Source organism: Notamacropus eugenii, chromosome 2, assembly GCF_028372415.1.
Source record: "Notamacropus eugenii isolate mMacEug1 chromosome 2, mMacEug1.pri_v2, whole genome shotgun sequence".
Lineage (NCBI taxonomy): Eukaryota > Metazoa > Chordata > Mammalia > Diprotodontia > Macropodidae > Notamacropus > Notamacropus eugenii.
The window spans coordinates 530,374,337-530,399,424 of record NC_092873.1 but is presented as its reverse complement, the minus strand read 5'-3'; the positions used below and the strand labels follow the sequence as shown (position 1 = coordinate 530,399,424).

At 35.9% G+C, this 25,088-nt stretch overlaps 1 protein-coding gene across 3 annotated transcripts in view; it reads right to left on the bottom strand.

Moving 5' to 3' along the window:
• Positions 1–25,088, bottom strand: part of LRRC7 (leucine rich repeat containing 7) — a 582,114-nt gene that overhangs the window by 463,263 nt on the left and 93,763 nt on the right. The window lies entirely within an intron of this gene.

The following is a 25,088-nucleotide window of genomic DNA, read 5'->3' as shown; positions in this document are numbered from 1 at the left end:
AAAAAAACACAATGTTCTTAGACTTTGCATTGTCCACTTGATGTCATGATACGATTACAGACATCTTATTCAACAAAATTTGCCTTCACTTTAGATGGATAAACATAACTAAACTTGCTAAATGGTTCTTAAATTTCCAAATTTCTCTTCATGTTTATTATTGATATAGTCAGTTGAGAGCACAAGAATATATTTTCATAGCATAAATCCCAATAAGGTGATGGCCCCTCTGTTCCTTTTGCTGGGCAGAGAGGACTTAGAGCACTGTGTTCAATTACAGGCACAGAATTTTAGAAGGGGATTTTAAAACTTGAGAGTATTAAAAAAAAGATAACCAGAATGGTGAAGGACCATGGATTCATGCCATCTGCTCATTGGTTGAAATAAATAAGAATATTTAGCCTGGAGAAGAAAAGACTTGTGGGTATATGTGGGCATGTGTGAAAGGTGGATTCAAACATTTTAAGAGCTGTCATGTACAAGAGGGATTGGACTTACTGTGTTTGACTCCGGCAGGGAGAATAATTAGTAGTTACAAAAATTATCAAGAAGGAAATTTTTGCTTAATGTAAAGAAAACCTTTCTAGTTATTAGAGTGGTCCAGAAGTGAACTGGGCTATTTTAGGGGGTAGCAGTGGAAAGGAAGCACAGATATATCAGTGTGGTGACCACTTATATTAGAAGGGACCATTGTTTGGATATTAGACAACTCCCTAAATCTCTTCCAACTCTGCTTCAGTTATATTAGCTGTCCAGTTGGTCTCCTTACCTCGAACCTTTTCCCACTCCAGTTCATCCTTCACTTCACTATCAAAATGATCTTATTCAATTGTAACTCTGACCACATCATCTTGGGGCAGCTGGGTGGCACAGTGGATAAAATACCAGGCCAAGAGTCAGTTATCTTCCTGAGTTCAAATCTATCTTTAAGACACTTCCTAGCAGTGTGATCCTGGGTCAGTCAGTTAACCCTGTTTGCCTTAGTTCCATCATCTGCAAAATGAGCTGGAGAAGGGAACGGCAAACCACTTCAGTATCTTTGCCAAGAAAACCCCAAATGGGGTCACGATGAGTCAGACACTACTGAAAATGACTGAACAACAGCCATGTTATCTCCTACTCAATAAATTCCAAGTGGCTTCCTATTACCTCCCAGATGAACTATACAATTCTCAGCTTGATGTTCAAAGCCTTTTAAATCTGACTCTCTCCTGCCTAATATTTTTCTCCCCACAATGTACTCTGCAATCTAGTGATTCTAGCTTTCTGGTTGCTCCTTCTATAAGATACTCCATCTCTTAATTCCAGGTGGTTTCTCTTGTTTGAAATTCTCTCCCCTCACCTCAGCCTCCTAGCTTCCCTGGCTCCCTCTAAGCCTCAGCTAAAATACTATGTTCTCAAGAAACCCTTCCCAATCCCCTTAATGCTAGGGCCTTCCCTCCATGATTATCACCAATTTATCCTATATGTATATGTCTTTTTGAACATAGTTCTTTGGATGTCCTTCCCTCCTCCTAGTATGTGAGCTGCTTGATAGCATGGACTGCTTTAGGCTTTCTTTGGACAATTTCTTGTACACAGGAGACACTTGAAAAATTCATGGTGACTGACTACTCACCTAAGTAAGTAGTTGAATGCTGCAGGAACAAGCTGAAATTTGAATATACTTATGTCCAAAAGCCCATCTTTCAAAATGCACTAAGTATTTTCTTTGTACTAAAACTTTGTTAGCTAAAGTGGAGGGATACCAAAGAAGGAAAACAAATTTCTCACATAGGCAAAAACCTTTTAGCTATGTGTGTCTCTAATTCATACTAAAGCCTCCTCAATTTTCAAAGACTTTTTTTTTCCTTTCATTATAGGTCAAACTATAGTCACTATTTTGATAAACGAACTTCAGATAATGCAATTTAAATCAATTTTGTTATCCAAATAGGCAGATTTCATAGTCCTCTTTCAAATAAGAAGTGAGATTTTGACAATAATGTAAAGAGACAGTACAATTTCAGCAACATATTACTGTTAGTGGGTTGGGATATTTTGTGATAAAATGGAAGAAAAATATCATCAGGCAATGAATATTATAAAACTTTGTGATTTTACTATTCATTTAAAAGAAATGCTTGTTTAGGGACCCATTGGTCTAGATGGCCTCTCAGGTCCTCTCCTGCTCTGATTCTGTGACATATTTAAAGCATCATAGATACAAAGCTGGAGTGTGACTCAGAGGCTATCTAAGGCAGTTACCTTGTTTGGAGAGGATGAAACCTAAAGATTAGGGAGATGAAGGGACTTGCCCCAAATCCCCTAAGTCATTGGCTTCAGAGGCAAACCCAAGTCTTCTGACCCCAGAGCCATTATTAGGGAAACTGTACTGCTTTTCCTTTAACAGTAGATTGATCACAATAAAGAGAGACCATGTGGTATTCTCTCAATTATCATCTATTACTCTTTGTATATTTTGATAAAGAAAATAATGCTATTTTTAAAGAAAACATTCATTATTTTAATCAATCAACAAACTTGAATTAATCTATTAAGCACCTACTATCCACTTTACACTTAGCAGGGCATCTGCAAGAAATTTAAAACACAGCCGTATCCCAGGAGCAGGTACTCTAAAAGCAGAGAGGATTTGTAAAGACAAATGGGGGATAGTGAACGATGGACATACAATATGCCCTCAATATGGCTCTTGGAAGTTAGTATAGATTGAAATTCTGCAAATCGAATCAGATTTTCAAAGTACTTGGATAGATTTCTATTTCATTTATTCTTGGAATAAATATTTTAGTATATGCTATTTATTAAGCACATGCTTTAAGGAAACTAAAGAAAAACAAATAATTCCTTTGCAATTTGAATAAATGTGTCCTAATATATTTATTTTTATAAGTCATGGTGGTTTGCCTCACTCTGTTTATGCTTATTTAATGCAAAATTCTAAAAAAGCTTGGTTCTCTACTTACCCAATCCACAGAGAATTAGACTCAGTATATGGTACTTTTAAAGGCAAGCACACTGCTAGAAGCACAAAGTGATTGACAGTATGAGAGGCAGGAAAACCACACAAAGTCAACACAAATCTTCAAAAGCAGAAGGCCATCTTCCTGGATCTTCAATATCCTTGAGGATATCATAGGATTATAGGTTCTCAAATTTGGGGGACCCAGGATTATAGGATCTAATGAGAGGAGGTAAATTCCTTGAGAGCCAGGGCCATTTCATTTTGGTCTTCACATCTGCAGTGGCCAACATAGTACCTGGTACACAGGGGCAGCTAGCTGGTGCAGTGGGTAGAGCACCAGTACAAGAGTCAGGAGGACCTGAGTTCAAATCTCACCCCAGACACTTGACACTCACTAGCTGTGTGACCTTGGGCAAGTCACTTAACATCTATTGCCTCATCTTCAGTCATCTCCAGTCATCCTAGTGAATATCTGATTACTGGGTTCAGGTGATTCTGGAGGAGAAGTGAGACTGGTGACCTGCATAGCCCTCCCTCCCTCAAAACAAAGTCAAGTGCAAGTCATGTCGTTATTTCTCTGATGGCTTGGTCTTCTTTGGCAACGAACAACATAGGAGATCCTTACTAATGCTTGTTGAATTATCTAGAGATTAAAATGACTGAAGAGATTATATAATCCAATCCTTTATTTTAGAGCTGAGGAATCTAATGTCCAAGGATGTTAGGTGACTTGCCTAAGATCTTGTAAGACAGGAAATTTCCCTTATTGGAGGATCTCCCATACTGGGAGTAATCTATGTTGACAAAATCACAGAACATTCATGAATTTGAGTTTTCAAAGTGATTTCTTCATAGTAATCTTATAAAGCAGTTTAAATGTTATTGCTTTGATTGTACATCTAGGGGACTGAGGCTTAGCATTGGAGATAAGTTTTGAAATGAATCTCTCCTGATGGCAAGCTCTGGACTCTAAGCTTTGTTTGCAAAGTTCACTAGGGCAAACCATGGCATGCTCAATAAGTTGGGTATTCAAGTACAATCCCTATAATGAAGAGGCAGGATGGTATAGTGAATAGGGTAGTAAATTTGCATCCGGAAAATCTGGATTCAAATTCTACTTTAGACACTTACTGGCTGTATGACCCTGGACAAATCACTGAACCAATCTATATGTCAGTTTCCTTATTTGTAAAATAAAGTAGTTGGGCTGCATAGCCTAAAAATCACATTCCAACACTGGATCTAGTATTCTACTAATCAAGTGGCATGATCAGTCATAATGTTCAGCTTGATACAACTGTCTGACAAAATAATTTTTTTTTAGATTGTCAACAACTGGAATTTTAACTCGAAGATATTCAGCTTGCAAGTATTTCAGAGAAATGAAAATATAAAATTCAGTCAACCTGAAACACTTATAAATCAAATAGGTGATTTGAAGCAATGACTGCAGAGTTCATGGATCATTAGTCTGCTGCGATCCTGGGAACAGATGACCAGGTCTGAGATGACACATCTCTTTAATAAGACAACTCATCAAGCCTGGTTAATTTCACTGAGGTGCCCTGCACCTCTATTCTAGTCTTCACAGGGTTATTATTCTTTACTGAAACCAATCAGTCAGCCTGACAGTTTCAATAGCAGTTTACAAACTTCAAAACTCCCAATTTCAACATTCCTTGAATTACACATAACTTTGAAATACAGAACTTGATAAAGGATTTGTACATTTTTTAATTTGTTGATTATCATATCATGATTACTTCAAATTTCCTTTATAGCCAAGAAAGTCTTTTAAGTTTTTTTTTACTTTGAAGTGCCAATTATCTTTCACTCTAAATTTATTTTTATATAAATCTAATATAAGATATAAAATAACCCATATCTCTTCTATCATTTCTTTAATAAATGTGATGTCATGGAGGCATGATAGCATAGTAGATAAAGTGCTAGACTTGTTATTGGGAAAACTTGAATTCAAATCCTACCTTTGATCTTAGACAAGCCAGCTAACTTTTAGGAGGCTCAGTTTCCTCACCTGTAAAATATGGATGACAATATTACCTACCTCACAGAGCTATCAAAATCAAAAGAGATAATGAATGCAAAGTGCATTGCAATCTCATTTTATTATCATATAAAAACATAAGCAATTGATGCATTTAATAAAGAAAGGGAAACAGTGCTTATAAAATACAGAGATCTGAAGCATGAACTGCCAATTTGCTTTCCACAATTAGAATTAATCACATTTGGGGATGTGGGACCAAGTCCGGCCCCGAGATTTCATCAGTAAGGTACTTTTTACATGAGAACACCGCCTTCTGATATAAATGAGCAATTATTGATTTAGTTTATATTTTTGGGTAGCATTGACTGCGAAACTACTGAGTAAATGAATGACTAGCCCATGGTCATTCAATAAAAAATATTCTAGAGTAAGGAAACAAACCCAGATCCTCCTGACTCTGGGTGGCTTTTTATCAACAAATAGGTCATATTGCATGGTGATGCTGATGCAATACTCAAAGTGGTATTTGAATTAATGTGCTACTTGTCCATTTAGCTCATTTGTAGACCAAGGTTTTTAAAATACAATGGGAAAATTCATTGGGTTATTGTCTTCATGAGTTTCTGGGCATTCTCTGTGTAATCGGTAGTCCTATTCGGTGGTTCCAGATACTACGACCTATTGGTAAAAGGATAATGGTGAGGGGACTGAAGACGTGTGAGGAGCAACTAAAAGAACTGGAGATATTCAGCCCCCAGAAGGAGAAGAATTGAAGGAAGAGGAGAAGGACTGATAGATACCTTTAAGTATTTGAAGGGATATACTACAAAAAAACAAGAAGACTTGTTTGACTTGGCATCAGATCTTTCATTCTCCCATCCCCCACAAAAAAGTTAAATGGGATGAATGGAGAGTTAGAAGATTTCGTGAAAGGAAACAGTAGTGATTAGAACAGTCTCAAACCATAATGCACTGCTAAGAGGTGGTGGCCTACCCCATAATGGAAAATGTCAGGTAGAAATGGGATAACCAATGGTAAATGATTTTGGAAGAGGGCTTTTTGACCTAGTATGGGCTGGACTTGGTGATTTCTCAAATGCTTCACATTCTGAGATTCTGGGATTATGTGAAACAAGGAGGATGAGGGTGAAGTGTTTCTCTGTTTTCCAATTATGGTAGACAGATACAAATATTTTAGTTTAAGAAAGATAATATTATTAAGCAACAAATGAATCAAACTCTGCTATTGATTTTGTGGATTCTTAAGAGTAAGGGAGGAAATCTGGAAGGTCTATTAAATCTTTTCTGTAGCCTTATTAAATCTTTGTGAATAGAGTATTACTTTATCAAATTATGCTTAAGGAATCTAAGTTAATAACCCCTCTAAAGTGCTTCACTTCCTCCTTTACTTTCTTGTTCTGAATGGCCAATTAACAAAGAGACAGAGGATAAGAAGACCACACAAAGAAGACAACCTCTGCCATGATATATGACTTCACAAAAACTCAGCTGAATTATTCTGGTTCATTCATGAGGCAGAAATTTGCTACAAGTACTTCAGTTCAACAATCATTTGCTACATGCTTAATGTGTGCAATGCATAATTCAGACATTATTTATTAAGATGTGCACTTTGTTTTATCGATGTTTTCATGGATAAATGACTGCAGTGACATGACTATACTTGCCCCTCTTGCAGGCCATAGCTTTGCCACAGTTTCTGTTTTTATGGGATCCTGACTATGAAATATCTTTTCATAATTTGTATATTGAGAATTTACTCAATAATCTTTGGGTCTTCTTGTGAATCTTTTGCTATTTCATTTGCACCAATGGACAAGACAGCCAATGGGCTATAGAAGACTGAACATTCTACACAGATCCAGAATCAACTACCGTTTATTTGCTGCATAACATTAGGCAAATAACATAACTCCTCTGAGTCTCAGATAACTCTCTAAGACTATACATTATAGACAGGTTGTGATCTGCCTCAGTGGAGGGAATTCCCATACCAAGAATTTCAATAAGGACAAAATCATGTGTCCTACTATATATACACATATACACACACATACATAATATGTATATATGTGTATGTCCGTACATATGCATTCTACATATAAGGACTATCTGGATGAGATGTCTATTTAAGATGTATGTGATAGTTTTGGAAATAAACTTCATAGTGTTCTGGGACTGATTGTAATTTATACATCAATAATGAATAAACATTTATTGGTACCTACTATGTGTCAAGCACAGTACTAAACACTGAAGATACAAAAAAAGAGTCCCTGCCTTCAAGGAGTCATAATCTAATTGAGAAAGGGCAACAAGCAAACAAATATATACAGAAAGCTACATACAGGATAGAAGGATATTTTAAAAAGGAGAAGGCACTAGAATTAAGAGGAGTTTGAAAAGGCTTCCAGTAGAAAATAGGATTTTAGCTAGAACTTAAAGGAAGCCAGACAAGTTAGTAGGTACAGTAGGTACAGGTAGTAGGAGGGTAGTCTACTATCTGTGAAGAAAAACATTCAGAGAGCCATTCCATCAATTGGGAATCTGTAATGCTTTGAAACATGTAGACCATCTTTTCTGACATTTATGGTACCTTAGGTGAGTATGTACTTCTTATTTTATGCCTTTCTGGGTATTGGTACTAAGAAAATTGTTTAAGAAATTTATGTCAGGAGTGTGATTTGTTTCAGGCTCTCAAAGTACCCCTAAGGTGATGGAACAGAATTTCAGGACCAGGGTCATATAAGAAATGCACCTTAATCACGTCCTGAAAGGTCTTTTCCTCACAACCTTCAGCCTTCTTGGTATACAAAATTCATACATTGTAGAGAAGGAAACAAGTGCAACCATAGAAGGGCAAACACTTGGGAAAGGGTCATATAAACACAGTTTATATCATCTGATTCCCTCAAGTTAATGTATTTAGAAAGAGACACAAAAGTGCAGTCATAACAAGAAAGCTTCTAGGGAAACCCATAGAAACCAGTAGCACCTCACTCAGCAGGTTCACTCTGAAGTTTAAAGGCCACCAAAAGATGTTAGAATAACTAAATGTACTGGTCCAGGTAACTGTATATCTGTTGCCTTAAATCTCTCCCATCACTGTGCCCCAGATAAACTTATAAAGTCTTATGAAATGCTACTTGGCAACAAGGGTCTTGACGTTGCCCAATTGATGCTTAATACAATCTAACAATCAGTAGCACTATGATTACTGTCCGTGGTCCTGGAAAAATGTCATGGTGTCTGTGTAATTTTAATATCTAGATGAGAGATACCCTCTTTTTAGAAAAGCTGTCAAGACTGCATTTTGTTTTTAGTGCCCAACAAGTCAGATGCATTCTAAAAATCAATACATCATCAGCAGAGAAGGGTCCTAAATTCCCAACATTTTTGTTAGTTGTGTTTTGGTAAATACGCGGTCTGCTATCTAATATCATCTGTAACAGTCTGCCTGTTCTATTTTCATGTTCTCATCAAGGATAGCACTGGTGGATGAGTAAAACACTCCCCTGAAGATTTTATGGAGTTAGTCCCCAATATTTAAAACCCCAGGGTTCTGGTTTGTATATAATTGGTTGACAAATCCTATCAATTTTATCTCTGCACTTTCTTTCACATTCCTTTTGCTGCTAAGGAAAGTTCTTATTAACTCTTTTCTGGACCACTGTCATCTTTTAATAGTTTTTACTACCTAAAATCCAAACATTCACCCATAATGCCACTAACAGACTAATCTTTTTATGTATTTAGATTTGGTCATGCTTACTCATCTACTCAGAAGTCCTTCAATGGCTCTTTATTATCTAGTGAGGAAAGTTCATACACCTTTGTTAGGCATTTAAGGACATCTATCATCTACCTGTATGATAACACCTTTTCACCCCAAAGTCACACTACTCCTCTGCACATATGCATACCATCCAAATTGAAATACATATTTTTATTCAAACAAAATGTGTATTCTTGTACTTTAATCGTGTAACTTTGCTCATGCTTTTTCCTATATATGAAACATTCTCCTTTCACCTTTCTGCTTACCCAGTAAATCCATATTCAATATCATCTAAAATCCTTGAAGTCTTCTGTGATTCTAAGCTCAGCTTGATAATGACCTGTACTCCCTCAGATTCCCATAGCAGTTTGGTTTATATTTCTCCAATACATTTATTAGATGATATTCTGTATTAGAGTTATCTCTGTTCATTGTGTGTGTTTTTAATACTTAAGGAACTTTCATTTTATATTTTAGGAAAGAAACTTTATCTGAATTTTTATAACTACTTAAACACCAAAAATGGTCTTCAGTACATAGAATGTGTTTACTTCAGATGTTTTATGCTTTGAATTCAATCCAACAGTTGATGTTCATGTGGAAGCTGGAATACAGTTTTGGATTTGTACATATGATAGGTGACATGGCATAGTAGACATACTACTGTAGTTGGAGTCAAGAAAAATGGAACTGGAATACCATCACTGACACTTATGAGTTGGGTGGCCCTGGGAAGGTAATTGCACCTAATTCAACCTATTTATCATACATAAAATGGGGATACAATATTCTTAGCACTTATCTCACAAGAATGATTTATGAATCATATGAAATAATGTATCTAAAACGCTTCTTTCCCTTTCTAAAGGTTGATTGTAAGCTCTTTTCATTTTAAAAGAATATTTTCTTTAAGTGATACCAAAAATTGATTTGAAAGTGACTAAAAGTCATGACTCTTTCATGTATTTCTTACATTAGGTTCAGATATTCTTTCTGCCACCATTGTAACCTCATTTTCCTGTCTTCATACACTAAATTAGTATAAAAATGGGTGAAATCAACATGTAGGTTGTACTTGTGGCTACAACAACAACAACAACAACAAAAAATCACATTTCATTATGTGTGTCATTCTTCCAAATTCCCAGGCAAATGCTCTAGAGATGATGCAACTAAATGAAATTTATGCCTACCCAAATCATTGTGTCTCCTTGGACTGCCTTTTGCTGTGACAAGTTGGGGATTTGGTGATATGGTAGTGATGTTAGTGGTGATTGTTGTGGCCATTGTACTTGTGATTGGCTTTGTTGTTTTGAGGTAATCTCTCATTCTCCTCTGCAATATTTCTTTATAATATAAGCCAATATTCATCTTGTGCTTCTTGGCTCGTAAAGATATTTATCTTTGCTGACCAAGCTGGTTTCTAAGCCCTTCTCTCCTTACTGTTTGGGTCACTGTTTTGTACTTACCAAACTCCTCTAAGAAATGACAATTTCAGAGTCAACATCTTTTTTCCCCCAATCTTCCATTTCTTCTTCCCCAATCATTTTAGAAAATTGGGTGTGAAATGAAGTCCAGACAAGATTAAAAAGTGAGAGGAAGCAGTATTACACATATTTCTCATAATACTCTCTCAAAGATCAAGGGACAGCATTTTGCTGAGTGATTAAGAAATGCATGGGAAAACTACAGAGTGTGCCTATTCACATCCAAAGTCAGCATAAGGAGATATTTCGAGGCCAGTGGATACAGGAGAGGACATCTAATCAGCAAGCCCCATGCAGAAATATTCTGGAATATAGACCACAGCTGAAGCCATCATGGACCAGGATGGTGGTCTACAGTAGGGTTCTCAGGGTAGGAAGCATGGTCCAGGGGATATACTTGTGTTATTTTGAACTAGGAGAGGGTGGGATGTTCAAAGCAGTGAGGCTAACAGCTGCCTATTTTAGCTTCAGTCAATGAAATATACATTGTTATATTTCCCAGAGCCTGGGAAGTTGCAAACATTAGACCAGGAGGGGAGAAATAAGATTTTCCCCCTAGATCATATAGCTTAAAGCACTGAAAACTTGCAACTTGCTGGGCTGAGATGGTCCTGAAGCACCTGGACAATACATTGCTCATTAACCAGGAAAGCAAAGGCAAGATTTTTCTTTCAGAAAATAGAGAACAGGACCAATAAAGACCTCACTATTTCATCCAGAAATGTTAATAACTTAGCCCTGACACAAAGTTCAAATTCATAAAATAAGACTGGAAAATGAATAAAAAATATACAGATGACAAAGAAATATTCTGGATTCAGAGTTACTCAAGATACACAACCTGAAAAACAAACAACTCCACAATAACCAAAAGCAATTATTGTTGTGTAGTGATTTAATGCTGTTCAATTCTTCACGATGCCATTTGGGGTTTTCTTGGCAAAAATAATGAAGTGGTTTGCCATTTCCTTCTCCAGCTCATTCAATAGATGAGGAAACTGAGGCATATAGAGTGAACTGAATGAACCACCTAGCTTCTAAGTCTCAAGTAAAAATACCGCTGGGGTATAAGGACAAGCAGAATCTTTTAGAAGAAATTAAATAAGACTTTCAAAAGCTTATAAGTGAAATGAAAGCTCTGGAGGACAGAAATAAAGAGCTGGGAAGGAAATAGTTGGATGGGACAGCTAGGTGGTGCAGTGATTAGAGCTCTGGGACTAAACTCAAGAAGACTTGAGATCAAATCAAGCCTCAGACTCTTATCAGTTGTGTAACCTTGGAAAAGTCACTTAACATCTATCTTCCTAAGTTTCCTCATTTGTAAAATGGGATAATAATAACACCTACTTCCCAGGGTTGTTGTGAAAATCAAATGAGACATTGTAAAGTGCTAAGCACTTTATGTGCCTGGCACATAGTAAAGGACTTAGCCCTTATTATGTGCCTGGCATGTAATAAAACTATAAATTGTAGATAGTATTATGGTAAATAAATATTTACCATTGATCCAGGTGGTACAAAATATTATCCAAATAATAGACTTAATGAAAATTGGAATCAATCAACTAGAAATCAATGATGTAAGACAAGAAATACTCAAGCAAAATCAAAGGCTGGAAAAATAGAAGAAGATAAAAGAATTCTCTCATCAAAAACAACTGACATAGAAAAGAATGGCTAAGGGTAGAAAATTAAAGAATGACTAGAGAATCCAAAAACAATGAAAAGGCCAAAATACTATATTTTAAGAAATCATAAAAAAACAACTTCCTTGGACTGAAAACCAGAGAGGAAAGAGAAAATACAAAAAAGCATACCACTCACTTCCTGAAGGGAAACCCAAGATGAAAATACCAGGATTATCATAGCCAAAATCTAGTACTTCAATATGAAAGAGAAAAAAATAATATCATAAGCAGCCAAAATGAATTCAAAGACTGAGATGCCTCAGAGAGGATAACAAAAGTCTTGGCATCTACTACCCTAAAAGAGAGGAGAGTTTGGAATGTTTTTTGTCCCAAAGGCAAAGTTAAATGAGTACCACAAAAATAATATAGTCTATAAAACTGAATATAATTCTATAGAAGAAAATTAATCCAGTGAAATGTGGGCATTCCAAGTCTTGCTGGTGAACAAAGTTAGGCCCAAACATTGAAATACAAACATTGGTGTAAAGAGATATGTTAAAAGTTAAATACATTTGCAGAACTTAAAGCAACTGATGGTGCAATAGATAGAACACTAGACCAGGAGTCTGAAAGACCTGAGTTCAAAGCTGGCCTCAGAAACTTACTATGTGACCCTGGGAAAATTACCTAACTTTTGTTTGCTTCGGCTTCCTCAGCTTTAAAATATAGATAATGATAGTACCTACCTTTGAAGACTGTCATGAAAATCCCTTGAAATAATATTTTTAAATGTTCTTAGCACAGTACCTGTCACATAGTAGGTGCAATATAAATACTTATTCACCTATCAGGAGAATAAATAAGCATTGCCTCAGAACTGTAATGTCATGAAGTTTCCTAGAGGGAATTAAACAAGACAAAGGTCCTAAAAGTGGTTTCATCTTGTTTTATTTTGATGTCCTAAAAGAAGAAAGAAAAGGGAGGGACAAAGAAATATACTAGGAAAGAAAGGGAGAAGGGTGAAACTATCTCTTATGATGGTGGTATACAAGAAAGAGGTTATACTAACAAGAAAGAAGGGGTAAAAATAGCAGGAGTCATTTGAACCTCATCTCCATTTGTACTGGTCACACATATTTAGTGTAGAAAAGTATTTAAGCTAAAAAGGAAATACAAAGGAACTGATAAAAAGAAAAAAGAAATAAGTGAGACAGCAGATTCATGGAAAGATTATTCAAAAGCTAAACAAATGCCAACCTCAGAAGATGAAATGTGAAGTAGGGGAGAGCAGGAGACTATTATCAGGGTCTGGGTAAAGATAAGAGAAGACAGATAGGGAAGCAATGGCAGTTTGTACAAAATACAAAGCATTACTAATGAAAACAATATTCGTCATCATCTTCTTTGTAAAGAGAGAGAGAAGACGCAAAGAGAAGAAAAGATATAAGACAACAGGATGTAGAGAAATACACAGAAATAACTGTGAACTCATCCATAAAGGAAGAGAATACTAGAATGGATTAGGAAGAAAATAAGGCTACCTATCTATCTTCAGATATACACACATATTATGACACATACTTGAAACATGAAGATTAACACATATTTAAATAAGGACCTGACTTAAAATCTAATATGTATTAGATTAACTTAAAAAGGGGCTAACAATAATGACCCCAGAGAAGGGAACTGTAAAAATGGTTTTGATGAAAACGAACAAATGGGAAAACTACATTAAGAGCACCACAGTTTAAATGCATTGGATAGTATGGCATCTAAATATATAAAAGTGTACCCTTTCAGATCTAGAAAAATTTAACAAAAATATAAACAAGAAAGAAGTTAAAGAGGTGAGTAGAGCTTTAGAAAAATTAAATATGATAGATTTCTGGTGATTACTGAATGGGAACAGAATGAAATAAAAAACAGTAGTGCCAAATCTATCCCTTACTGACCAAAAGGTGGCAAATATTACAATGAAGAGCCTTTGGAGAAAGGATTAAAATTGGTTATTTAATAATGCAGAATTAATAGATAAAACAACAAATCATGGAAAAACTAGAGAATCTCATAAAATGACAAAAATACAACGTATGAGAACTTTTAAGATGAAGTTAAATTAGTCCTTAGAGGAAAAGGTGAAAAAGCACATGAGCAAATAATTTGATGAACAAGAAAGAAATAATATGTCAATGAATTAGATATGCAATTACAATAGAACATAGAAATTCTAAATGTCAAAAAAGAGATGAACTAGATTAAAAGCAAAAGAGAAAATCCAATATTTAATGAATAAGAAAAACTAGGAATTGTTTTTTTTCTTTTATTTTTGCCCTTAGTCCTCGTGACAAGATTCAAAACTATGGAACACTGCTGAATCTAGAATTATCTTTCATTCCCATAGTGATAAGGATACTCCCAGCCCTAAAGAAGAGCACCTTACTCTCTCTGTGCCACAAACTGGGATTCTTCCTCCCACCTTCCCTTAAGTCATCCTTCAGGGATCCACCTGCTTCAGTTCTTGTCATTCTCTGTGTCGTTTATTACCTCTTGAGTGTTAATGTACCATATGGACCAATCATTTGTTTTTCACCTTTCTATATTCGTGAATATATTTGGTAAAATTTATTATAATAAATAACAATTATTTTCTTTTCCACCAGAGGATGTCATGGATAATACATGGCATCAAGCTCATGCCAACCACACAGGCAATCATAGTTTAGATATGGAAAAGGTCTTGGAGAACATTAAGTCAAATTTCCTCATTTTACAGAAAGAGAAATAGAGCCCAGATATGCCAAGCGACTTGTATTAGGACATGACATACTGTTGCTTGTTAGGGTTGGGATAAGAAGACTTAAGTTTGAATTGAGATCCTGAGCTTAATAGCTTTGTGTTTTGGGCCATGCTGTGGAACTTATCTGGGCCTTAGATTCCTTATCTATAAAATGATTCAGTTGAACTAGACCAATGGTTCCTAACCCTTTATGGTTTCCATACTTCTTGGCTTATAGGCAAATCTTTCTGTATCTTCTGTTCAATAAATGAAGAAATAAATTATAGTTTATCATGAATGTAGGGCAGTTAAGTGGCACAGTGGATAGGATGCCAACCCTAGAGTCAGAAGGACCTGAGTTCATATCCAACCTCAGACATGTACTAACTTTGTGACCAAGTCACTCCACCTTGTTTGCCTCAGGTTCCTCATCTGTAAAATGAGCTGGAGAAGGAAATGGCAAACCACTCTGGTATCTTTACCAAGAAAAACCCAAAGAGGTCAAAAAGAATCAGATACAACTGAAAATGACTAAAACAATACCATTACTATGCATTCCAGACTATACTTAGGACTTCCTATACCATGTTTGGAAACTACTTCATCCTGGACACTCACCCCAGTCCCCAGAATTCACACAACAGAGGTACCCTCTGTTACTCTCCCTCTGACTGAATGGTTTTTCTCAGAAGCCCTATTATGAGGGGAGCCCAGACAAGTACTTTGCACTTCCTCTGCCACTTCAGAAAACTTCCCCCACTTTTCAGCTTCCTTTGACATGTTGTCTTCTCCCATTAGAATGTAAGCTCCTTGCCTTAGAATGCAAGTTCCTTCTACTTCTATTTATATTTGCAGCACTTACCACAGTGTCTGGTGCACTGAATAAATGCTTGCTGACAGACTGAAAAGAAAGAGCTTGATTGATTTTTCTTCCCCAAGGTCACACTAACATGCAAACCTTTCTTGATTAAAATAATTTAAAGTTTCTGAAAAATATCAATAGGATACTGTGATTGTTTGCCAGATATTGCTTCCCACATATTCAGTCTTCTTGTACACCCATAGCGTAAGCTTCCCTAGGTCGACAACTCCTGCACTAGAAGGATCTTTAAGATTTTTCTAGTCCTAACATTCTGTGAGTTTATTCTAGAATCTTGAGATATGGTTTGTTTGAAGAAAGGGTCAAGATATCAAAGGTGGCATTTTTTTGTTCTGTTTTATCTGCATGAATTTTATTTGAAGTTATACACATTCTTTTACTAAGCTATAATTATAAAACCATGGGTTTAGAAATTAAATTAAGCTTGTGAACTCACTGACATGAATGAAAATCTTTTATATCATCATCAATCCCGTATATTTCATATTCTGATAGTTTTTTTCTTGGCACAGAGTAGGTGCTTAATATTGGATTTTCTGATTTATAAGTCAAAATATGTGACTTTCAATAACATTCCAATCCTTTTTCTTGAAATACTCAAATAGTTGAGATCTCATTCTTGTGGTTTCTCCTGCCCAATGCTGAGTCATCCATGCTAACTCACCCTTTGGTACTTGTATCTTTTCTCTCCCTTGAATTTGCCTAAAGGGTTGTTTCCAACATCCAGCCTTCCACATGAGGCCTTCCTCATTTTTTCCTATCATATAAGGATGGCTGTGGAGCATGTGAGTTGACAATCAGAAAATGATTTTGCTAGAGTGATTTCTTTCCTTTTAAGTCAGCTAAACAATATTGAACAGCAATCTACTTTCAGTCCAGTAGGGCAAGTGACATGGAGAATTCTGAAATGAGTGGAAATATCTTTTGGAGGAATAGAAATTTTTTTAATGCTCATAATGTTCAGGAAGTGCAAACAATTTTAATTTTTTTAAAGAAAGATATTTAATTTCCAAAGACTTATAGTTATTTTTTTTTACAATTTTAATGGAGATTTTTCCAAATAAGGATTGTAGCAAAACTTATAAATTAGGTCAAACTTGCCTCTAGGACTTCATTAAATCTTTTGATTCTTTAAAAGCAAATGCACACATTATACATTATAAGCAAATGATATGAATAAAATATTGTAAAAACAACCAACAGGCAACACATTAAATTCTTGCCCCAAATGTTCTCTCTCCCACTGATGCTCTTGCCCTGTCACCCAATTAGGGAACTGAAATTCATCTATTGATATCTATGAACTTAAAGTGGCCAGATGTCTTTTAGGGTGGAAACTTAGCTGGAGGCTTTAGTCAATGCTTCGAAGACTGATACAGTTTCGTCATTAAGACTGATTTCAATGCGAAGATGGCATTCTTCTAATTGTATGATGTAAACATCAAAAGAGCACTGAAACATGCTTGCTAAATCAGGGGTGCATGATTGACATCCAGTGAATGTTGTGATACACACAAATTCTGCTAAGAATTCTGAGTTTTTACATTAAGTTAATAACTTTAAAATATGTATTAATTGCCTATCATTTGAAAAGGTCAATAGCAAAAGTTCTGGAATGCTAAGTGCCAAGTATATAATTTAACAGAAAACTCTACAAATAAGTATGGATTCTACTTTATTGAATCTTATTGGAAAAGAAAACCAATTAACAGTTTAGAGAAACACATTAAAGAAGAGAAAATCACCACAAAATCCATACCACATATTAGTTGAGAAAGGGATATTTGGCTGACGAGCAAGATTAGGGAAAATGCACAACAACAAATACTGAAATGTTCTTTTTTGGGGGTAGTTTTTGCTAATCGTTTCCCCAGAATTACTTTGGTTATTGGGCAGATATCTTAACAAGGTAATATTGGCCAGTGGTCTAAAGTCATCCAGTTCCTACTCTTTGCCCTCTTTTCCATCACTCCAACACCATCACTGGAAGCAGAAGAAGACAGCCCAGAAGGCTCTATTTCTCTCTTATCTATTTGATGTTCAATCTATAGCAAAATGTTTTGTTATCTGATAGCCAGATTGCTGGTGGAACATTTTGACTCTCAGTCAATGGATGCCGACTTTCATCAGTTCTAAACATTTGAGAAATTTCCCCAGGTATTCACTGATATTAAAATACTGTTTGTGACAGAAATACGCAATTTCAGTTCCTCTCTTCCTCTAGTGCTATTCCATGTATGTGAACCAAAGAACAGTAGAATGATGATAGTAAAATTGGAAGGGGTCTTGGTGGTCCTCTATTCCAATGGACACATAAAAAGAATACCCACTACAACATATGGGATAAGTGATCACCCAGCCTCTGCTTAAAGCCTTTCACAAAAGAGGGAAATGCATCTCTCAAATAGCTCTATCTTAGAATAGCTCTCATGCTTAGAAAGTTTTACTTGACGCTAGTCACTTTGGGTTAACTTCTTGCTCCTGGTTTTGCCCATTGGAAACAGTAGCAGCAGCAGCAGTATCGTTAACAAGAACAAAAAACCCAGTCTCATCCCTCCTGCAAATGATAGCCCTTTAAACACTTGAAGGCAGCTTTCCCATTCCCTTAATCTAGTTCCTTCTTCTGATTCTCAGATGATGTGAACCCAAGGCTCTTCATCATCTTGATTGGCCTTCTCAGCATGTGCTCTAGCTTTTCAGTATGCTTCTTACAGCATGGTTCCTGTAACTCTATACAACATTCCAGATGAAATCTGACAAAGGGAGACTAGTGAGGCTACTACCTGCCACCCTCACAATTGTGTCCAAAGAATTAACACTGTAGATGCCACAGAAGACAATAGAATGATTCGTGGTGAGTCTTAGTAGACTGCAGTGCATTACCAGAAATGGCCTAGATAGATAGATGTATGATCTGTAATAGGCACCTAATACATGCTTGATAAATGATACTGAAAGGGTATAAAAGACAACCCCCAGGGCACACATGACAAGAAAAGGAGATGAGCTGCCTAAGGATCAAGAAAAAGGGGAGAACAAATGAATAGACTGAATGCTACACTTAGATACATGTAATCACACAATGTACATATCTATATGCGTGTATGACACACACATGTTTATATATAATGTGTGTGTATATATAACATATATATTATATATACATACATATATATGCACACACATATAACATACATACAACTTAGGGGAAGTCCTTGAGTAGTGTGCTGGATAGAATGTCTGTGAAGGATTTATGGAAGGTCATGGGCAAGACTCATAAAGTAGGAAAGTATGGAAAATTTGTAAATTTCTTCTTGCGAGGGAGAACTATTTGATGAGCTCACACATCAGTTGCTTTTTTCTCTTTTGAGGAAGAAGTATAGTTGGAAATTCTTGAAGAAAAAAGCATGAAGTAAATATAAAACATAATCATTATTTCCTTTCAGTATTCCCTAACAAATCCAGCTTCAAGGAGACCTAGATTACTTTATTCTAAATAACATACTGAAATCCTGGGTTTTAGCATTTATAAATAGCTGTTTTCCTAGGAGCAATGTCCTATCTTCTTAGCACCAATATTCTAGCAGTGTTGTTATATGTCTACAAGTCATGAAATCCTAAAGTCTCCAAGGAACTGAAAGTACAATGGAGAGAGCAATAAAAAGGTACAGGGTAGGTATGAACGTATTAAAACACACTAAGAATTATGACAGAAAACTAGAGTAATGGATTTTATCAAAGAAATATATGAGAGAAAATGAATTGATCATATGGTAAGAGTAAGCAAAAACTAGTGGATGGTTGGTTTGCTCCAATGATAGGTACATTGAGATGTCAAGAGAATATGGAGAAGGCCCAGCAAATTGGATTGATACCACCAATGCGAACTTATGGGTGAGTCTCATGGGATGGGTAGACATAAATATGCATTGGTGGAATGAATATCCATACCAATAAGATCAGAGATCCATTTTTGTATTTGAAATTGTTCTATCAGTTTACCTGTCAGATCTATGGAGAAGGGATAAATTTGTGACCAAAGAAGAGATAGAGAAGATTATGAAATGGATAATGGATAATTTTGATTACATTAAATTTAAAAAAGTTTTTGTACAAACAAAACTAATGCAACTAAGATTAGAAGGAAAGCAGAAACATGGGAAACAATTTTTATAGTCAGTATTTCTGACGACGATCTTATTTCTACAATATAAAGAAAACTGAATCAAATTTATAAGAATACAAGTCATTCCCCAGTGGATAAATGGTCAAAGAATACAAACAGGCAGTTTTTGGATAAAGAAATTAAAACTATCAATAGCCATGGAAATATGCTCTAAATCACTATTGGTTAGAGAAATGTAAATTAAAACAACTCTGAAGTACCATTTCACAGATTGCTTAATGTGACAGAAAAGAAAGTGATAAATGTTGGAGAAGATGTGGGAAAACTGGAACACTAATGAATTACTGGTGGAGTTGTAAACTGATCCAGCCATTCTGGAGAGCAATCTGGAACTATGCCAAAAGTGCTGTAAATTGTGTATTACCTTTGATCCAGCAATACCACTACTAGGACTGTATCCCAAAGAGATTATAAAAAAGGGAAAATGACCCAAATATACAAAAATATTTATAACAGCTCTTTTTGTGCTGGCAAAGAGTTGGAAATTGAGGGGATGCCTATCAATTGGGAATGGTTGACCAAGTTGTGGTATATGAATATAATGAAATACTATTGTGTTATAAGAAATTATGAGCAGGTGAACTTCAGAAAAATCTGGAAAGGCATATATGAACTGATGCTGAGTGAAATGAGCAAAACGAGGAGAACATCGTATATGGCAACAGCAACATTTTATAATGATTAACTGTGACAGACTTAGCTCTTTTCAGCAATACAAAGATTTAAGTAATTCCAAAAGAGTCATGATGGAAAATGGCAACCACATCCAGAGAAAGAACCATAAAGTCTGAATGCAGATCAAAGCATAATATTTTTACATTTTTAAATTTTTTTCTTTCTCATGGTTTTCCTCTTTTGTTCTAATTCTTCTTTCACAACATGACTAATGTGGAAATATATTTAGTATGATTGTACATGTATAACCCATATTAGATTTCTTGCTGTCATGGGGAAGGAAGGAGAAAAAAATTGGAACTCAAATTTTTACAAAAATGAATGTTGAAAACTATCTTTACATGTATACTACCCTCTAAAAAAGAAATTGTTATCCTGCTTAGAAAACAAAATCTATCTCATTCAGTAAAAACCTACCTCATTCACCATTTCTGGTTCTCCTTCACTTGGCTTTCCCATATAGAGAGAGCCTATATATTCAGTTATGGTGAACCAGAGGTGGTCAAATGAGGTATTTGTAAATTGCTTAGCATAATTCCTGGCACATAGCAGAGGCTTGATACATTCTTATTCCTTTTCTCTTCCCATGATGCATCTCAGAGTCCTGACTTCCTTATGTTTCAGAGAAAACTGAAACCTAGGGAGGTCAAGTAATTTACTAGTAAGTGACATACCGAGATGGGCTTAGAACCCAGGTCTCCTACTTCCTGTCCCATGGCTTTTTTTTTTAAAAATAGATTTTAATCAATTATTTTTGTTTTTACATCATCTATTTTTTCTCCCATATCTAATTTCTTTTTCATATAACAAAGGACTTTTAATGGAGAAAAAATAGAAAAATTATCAATATATCAAAAAATATGGCATTGTATGCAATGTATCTTCTTCCTCTGAAAAAAAATGAGATAGAGATTTCTTCTCACATCTCTTCTTTGGGGCCAAGTTTGATTTTTTTGAACTATCCACCCAATTATTAGGAAGGTATTTTTTTTATCATTTGGCCAATATGTCCTGCTGGCACTTCCTATTCTGATAAAGGTTGGACTCCCTGGACTCAGAGGTCCTTTTAACTTGTGAACTCTTTGGCCTCATGATATCATGCTGAAATATGCCAGTTTAAACTCATTCTCTCTTTTGATAAGCTTATTAAACTAGTAGATTAAGGTTTGGGTCTGTTTTATCCATACTTTATAAAAGCTTGTTGACAAAGTATCTCATCACATGCTCATGGAGAACTTGGGGTGACATGGATTAGATAGATAATAGTAGAATTAGATGGAGACAAAACGGTTTAGATGATCAAACCCGAGAAGGAGTTGGTAATGATTTAATAGCAAGATAGCGATAAGTTTCCAGGAGAGGAATCTACGCTTAGGCTTGGGCTGTTTACTATTTTTAAACCAAAGTCCTGGATAAAGGTATATATAGTATACCTTTATCACATTTTCAGTTGACAAAAAAGCTAGGAAGGAGAGCTAACACATCAAGTGATAGAATTACAATCCAAAGGGACCTTGACAGGCCTGAACACTGGACTAAATGTAAAGTGAAATACAATTGCAGTAAATGTGAAGTTTTTCACTTGGGTACCAAAAATATGTACATGGTGTATGGATAGAGTGCAGTTGGTTTGTAGGAGATCTGAGGGGGTTTGTGTAAAGAAAACTCCACATTAGTCAGCAGTGTAGTGTGGAAGTACAAAAGAAAATGTCAATGCTATATTGAGTAGGATTAAAACAGCTTTGACAAAGAAGGAGGCGATTGTCACACTGTACTCTGCCTTCGTCACACATCATATGGAGCACTATGTTCAGTACTAGACACTCTGGTTTAAGTTGGGTATTGATGAGTTGGAGATGATCAAGAGGAGGAAAACCAGTATGACGAAAATCTTGAGTCTATGATGTTGGAATTAAAAACAACATGGGATTGTTTAACCTGGAGAAAAGAAAATTTAAGGAAATATGATAGCTTTCTTCAAGTATTTAAAAGTTATCACATGGCTTACTCTGTTTGGCTGCAAAAGAAAGAACCAAGAGAAATGAGTGAAAGTTCCAAAGAAGCTACTTTAGTCTTAAGGCTAGTGAAAACTTCCCAATGATGGGAGCTATCCAAGGTGGAATGGTGTGCCTCACTAAGAGATGACTTTTCTCTCCTTGATGGATTCCAAGCAGAGGTTGGATATCTGATTGTCTAGAATGTTATAAGTGGGATTCCATTCATGTGTGGTTGGACTCAATAGATGTCACTTCAAATTCTCCAATTCTCTAATTTGATGTCTCTTTCTTTGGCCAGTAAAATAAGATCCATCATTCCTCACTTTCTAGAGAAGTAATAAAAGTGAAAGAAGGAGAGGATCTCAGGAAGAGTGTTATTTCCAAATTACTATCAAAATTTCAAACCCTTTTAAAAGCTAAAATATGACATGGTTTATTATTGTTCCTAATCTAGAACTTTCCAATTTGGATTTTTATCAAAATTGTGTCAAATAAAGGAAGTGTAATTCTCAGTCTCCCAACTTAAAATGGTTAAACAGTTCTTTGTTAACCTAAATAAACCAAAAAATTCTGTAAACTACATTTACCTAAATATTGGCATTTTGCATTAACGTAAAATCTCAACTTGTACTCTAACCCTTCTCTGAATGAGAAAGGAGTAAAGAAACTATACATATAGGAGGGCAATTAGGTAATGCAAGGGATAGTGTACCTGTCCTGGAGTCAGGAAGATGCGTTCAAATCTGGCCTCATAGACTAGTTGTGTGACATTAGTCAAGTCACATAGCTTGTTAAGTTAAAGTTAACTAAGTTTATTCCTCTGTAAAAAGAGCTGGAGAAGAAGATTGTAAAGCACTTCAGTATCTTTGCCAAGAAAATCCCAAATTGAGGTCATGAAGTGTTGGACATGATTGAAAAACAACTGAAAATACATAGAGGCCTCTTGTAGAAGGTGAAATTTGAGCTGCAACTTGAATTAAACCAAGGTACTCAGGAGGTAGAGATAAGGAGAGAATTCCAAGCATGAGGGACATCCAGTGAAAATACTTAGAATCTGGAGACTTAGAATCATATTCACAGGACAGAAAGGAGGCCCATGTCAACTGGTTTGCAGAGTATATGGAGTATGTGTAAAGTATGAGAAAACTGGAAAGGTTGGGGAGTAGGTTATGAGAGGCTTTGACTGCTAAGTAGAGGATTTTATATTTGATCATATTAGTGATAGAGAGCTACAGGAATTTATTGTCTAGAGGATGACACAACCAGATCTGCAGTTTAGGAAGACCATTTTGATAGCTAGTTGAGTGGAAGATAGATTAAAGGGAGGAGAATTTTGAGACAGAGGGACAAACCAATAGGCTGTTGTAGCAGTTCAGGTATGAGGTGATGAATGGCCCGAACCAGGGTGGTATCAGCGTCTGAGGAGAACAGAGGGCATATATAAGAGATGTTACCAAGATATAGTCAAGAGCTCTTAGTAACAGATCAGGTCCGAGGAGAGGGAATGAAAGAGAGTTAGGAGTCAAGCTTGATAGTTAGGTTAGGAGCTCAGGTGCTTGGGAGTATGGTAATGCCCTCAAGAGTAACCAGAAGTTTGAAAGTGGGGAGGAAGTCAAGAGAAAGTCAATGTGTTCAATTTTGGAAATACAGAATATAAGAGGTCTGCGGGACGTCCAGCTAATGATGTCTAATAGAGTGTTTTAGCGCTGGAATCTGTTGTCTTTTAAAAAATTGTTAGAAAAGCAAAGGAGAAATCACTGGGATGTTTCAAGAAGACCTTTTTTTCCTGAAGGCAGAGCAAGAAAATGGATGAGCTCTTGAGGTTCCTCCCAGCTCCGTAACTTAACACATAAAATATAAACATACAAAATCTTCAATCCCGTGAGGAAATTGCTCTACATCTGTGCAAATCTCCCCACAGAATTTAAAAATCAGAGAAAATTCTACGAGCTACTAGCTAAAAATATTGTGTATCCCCAAGAGGTGCTTACTTATTCATTCAAATCTTTAGACATCCATCAGAAATAGAGGAAAAATACCACTTTATAAGGGGGCTTGTGGCACAGCGGATAGAGTGTTGGTTCTGGAGTCATGGAGACTCATCTTTCTGAGTTCAAACCTAGCCTTGGTCACATACTACTTGTGTGAGCCTGGACAAGTCACATAACCCTGTTTGTCTCAGTTTCTTCATCTGTAAAATGAGCTAAAGAAGGAAATGGCAAACCCCTCCAGCATCTGCACCAAGCAAACCTCAAATGGGGTCACAACTGAAAAATAGCTGAATAACATCAACAACCACTTTCCCAAAAACCCACTGAAACAGCAGATGCACATTCCTTTCCCTTCCTCTTTTCCTTTTTGTTCTGCTAAGAGATGCCTTTCTAGCATTTGACAAATTTTAACTATACTTTCATTTGTAAACTTAACTTTTTTCTCCTGACATTTGTCAGCACTAGCCTTTTTTAATGCAATCCAACCAGCATTGATTAAGCATCTCTGATGAGTTTTAGTGATAAGAGCTGGACAGACCGGGCAGTATTCTTTCAATGCCAAGAAAATCTCAGGAAAGATCCCAGCAAATCCGTGGAAACTCTTGAAATGAATTTATAGGATACAGAGAGATATCACATAGGATGGGCATGGTATGGAGGAGGTACACATATTTGGACAAAAGTTGA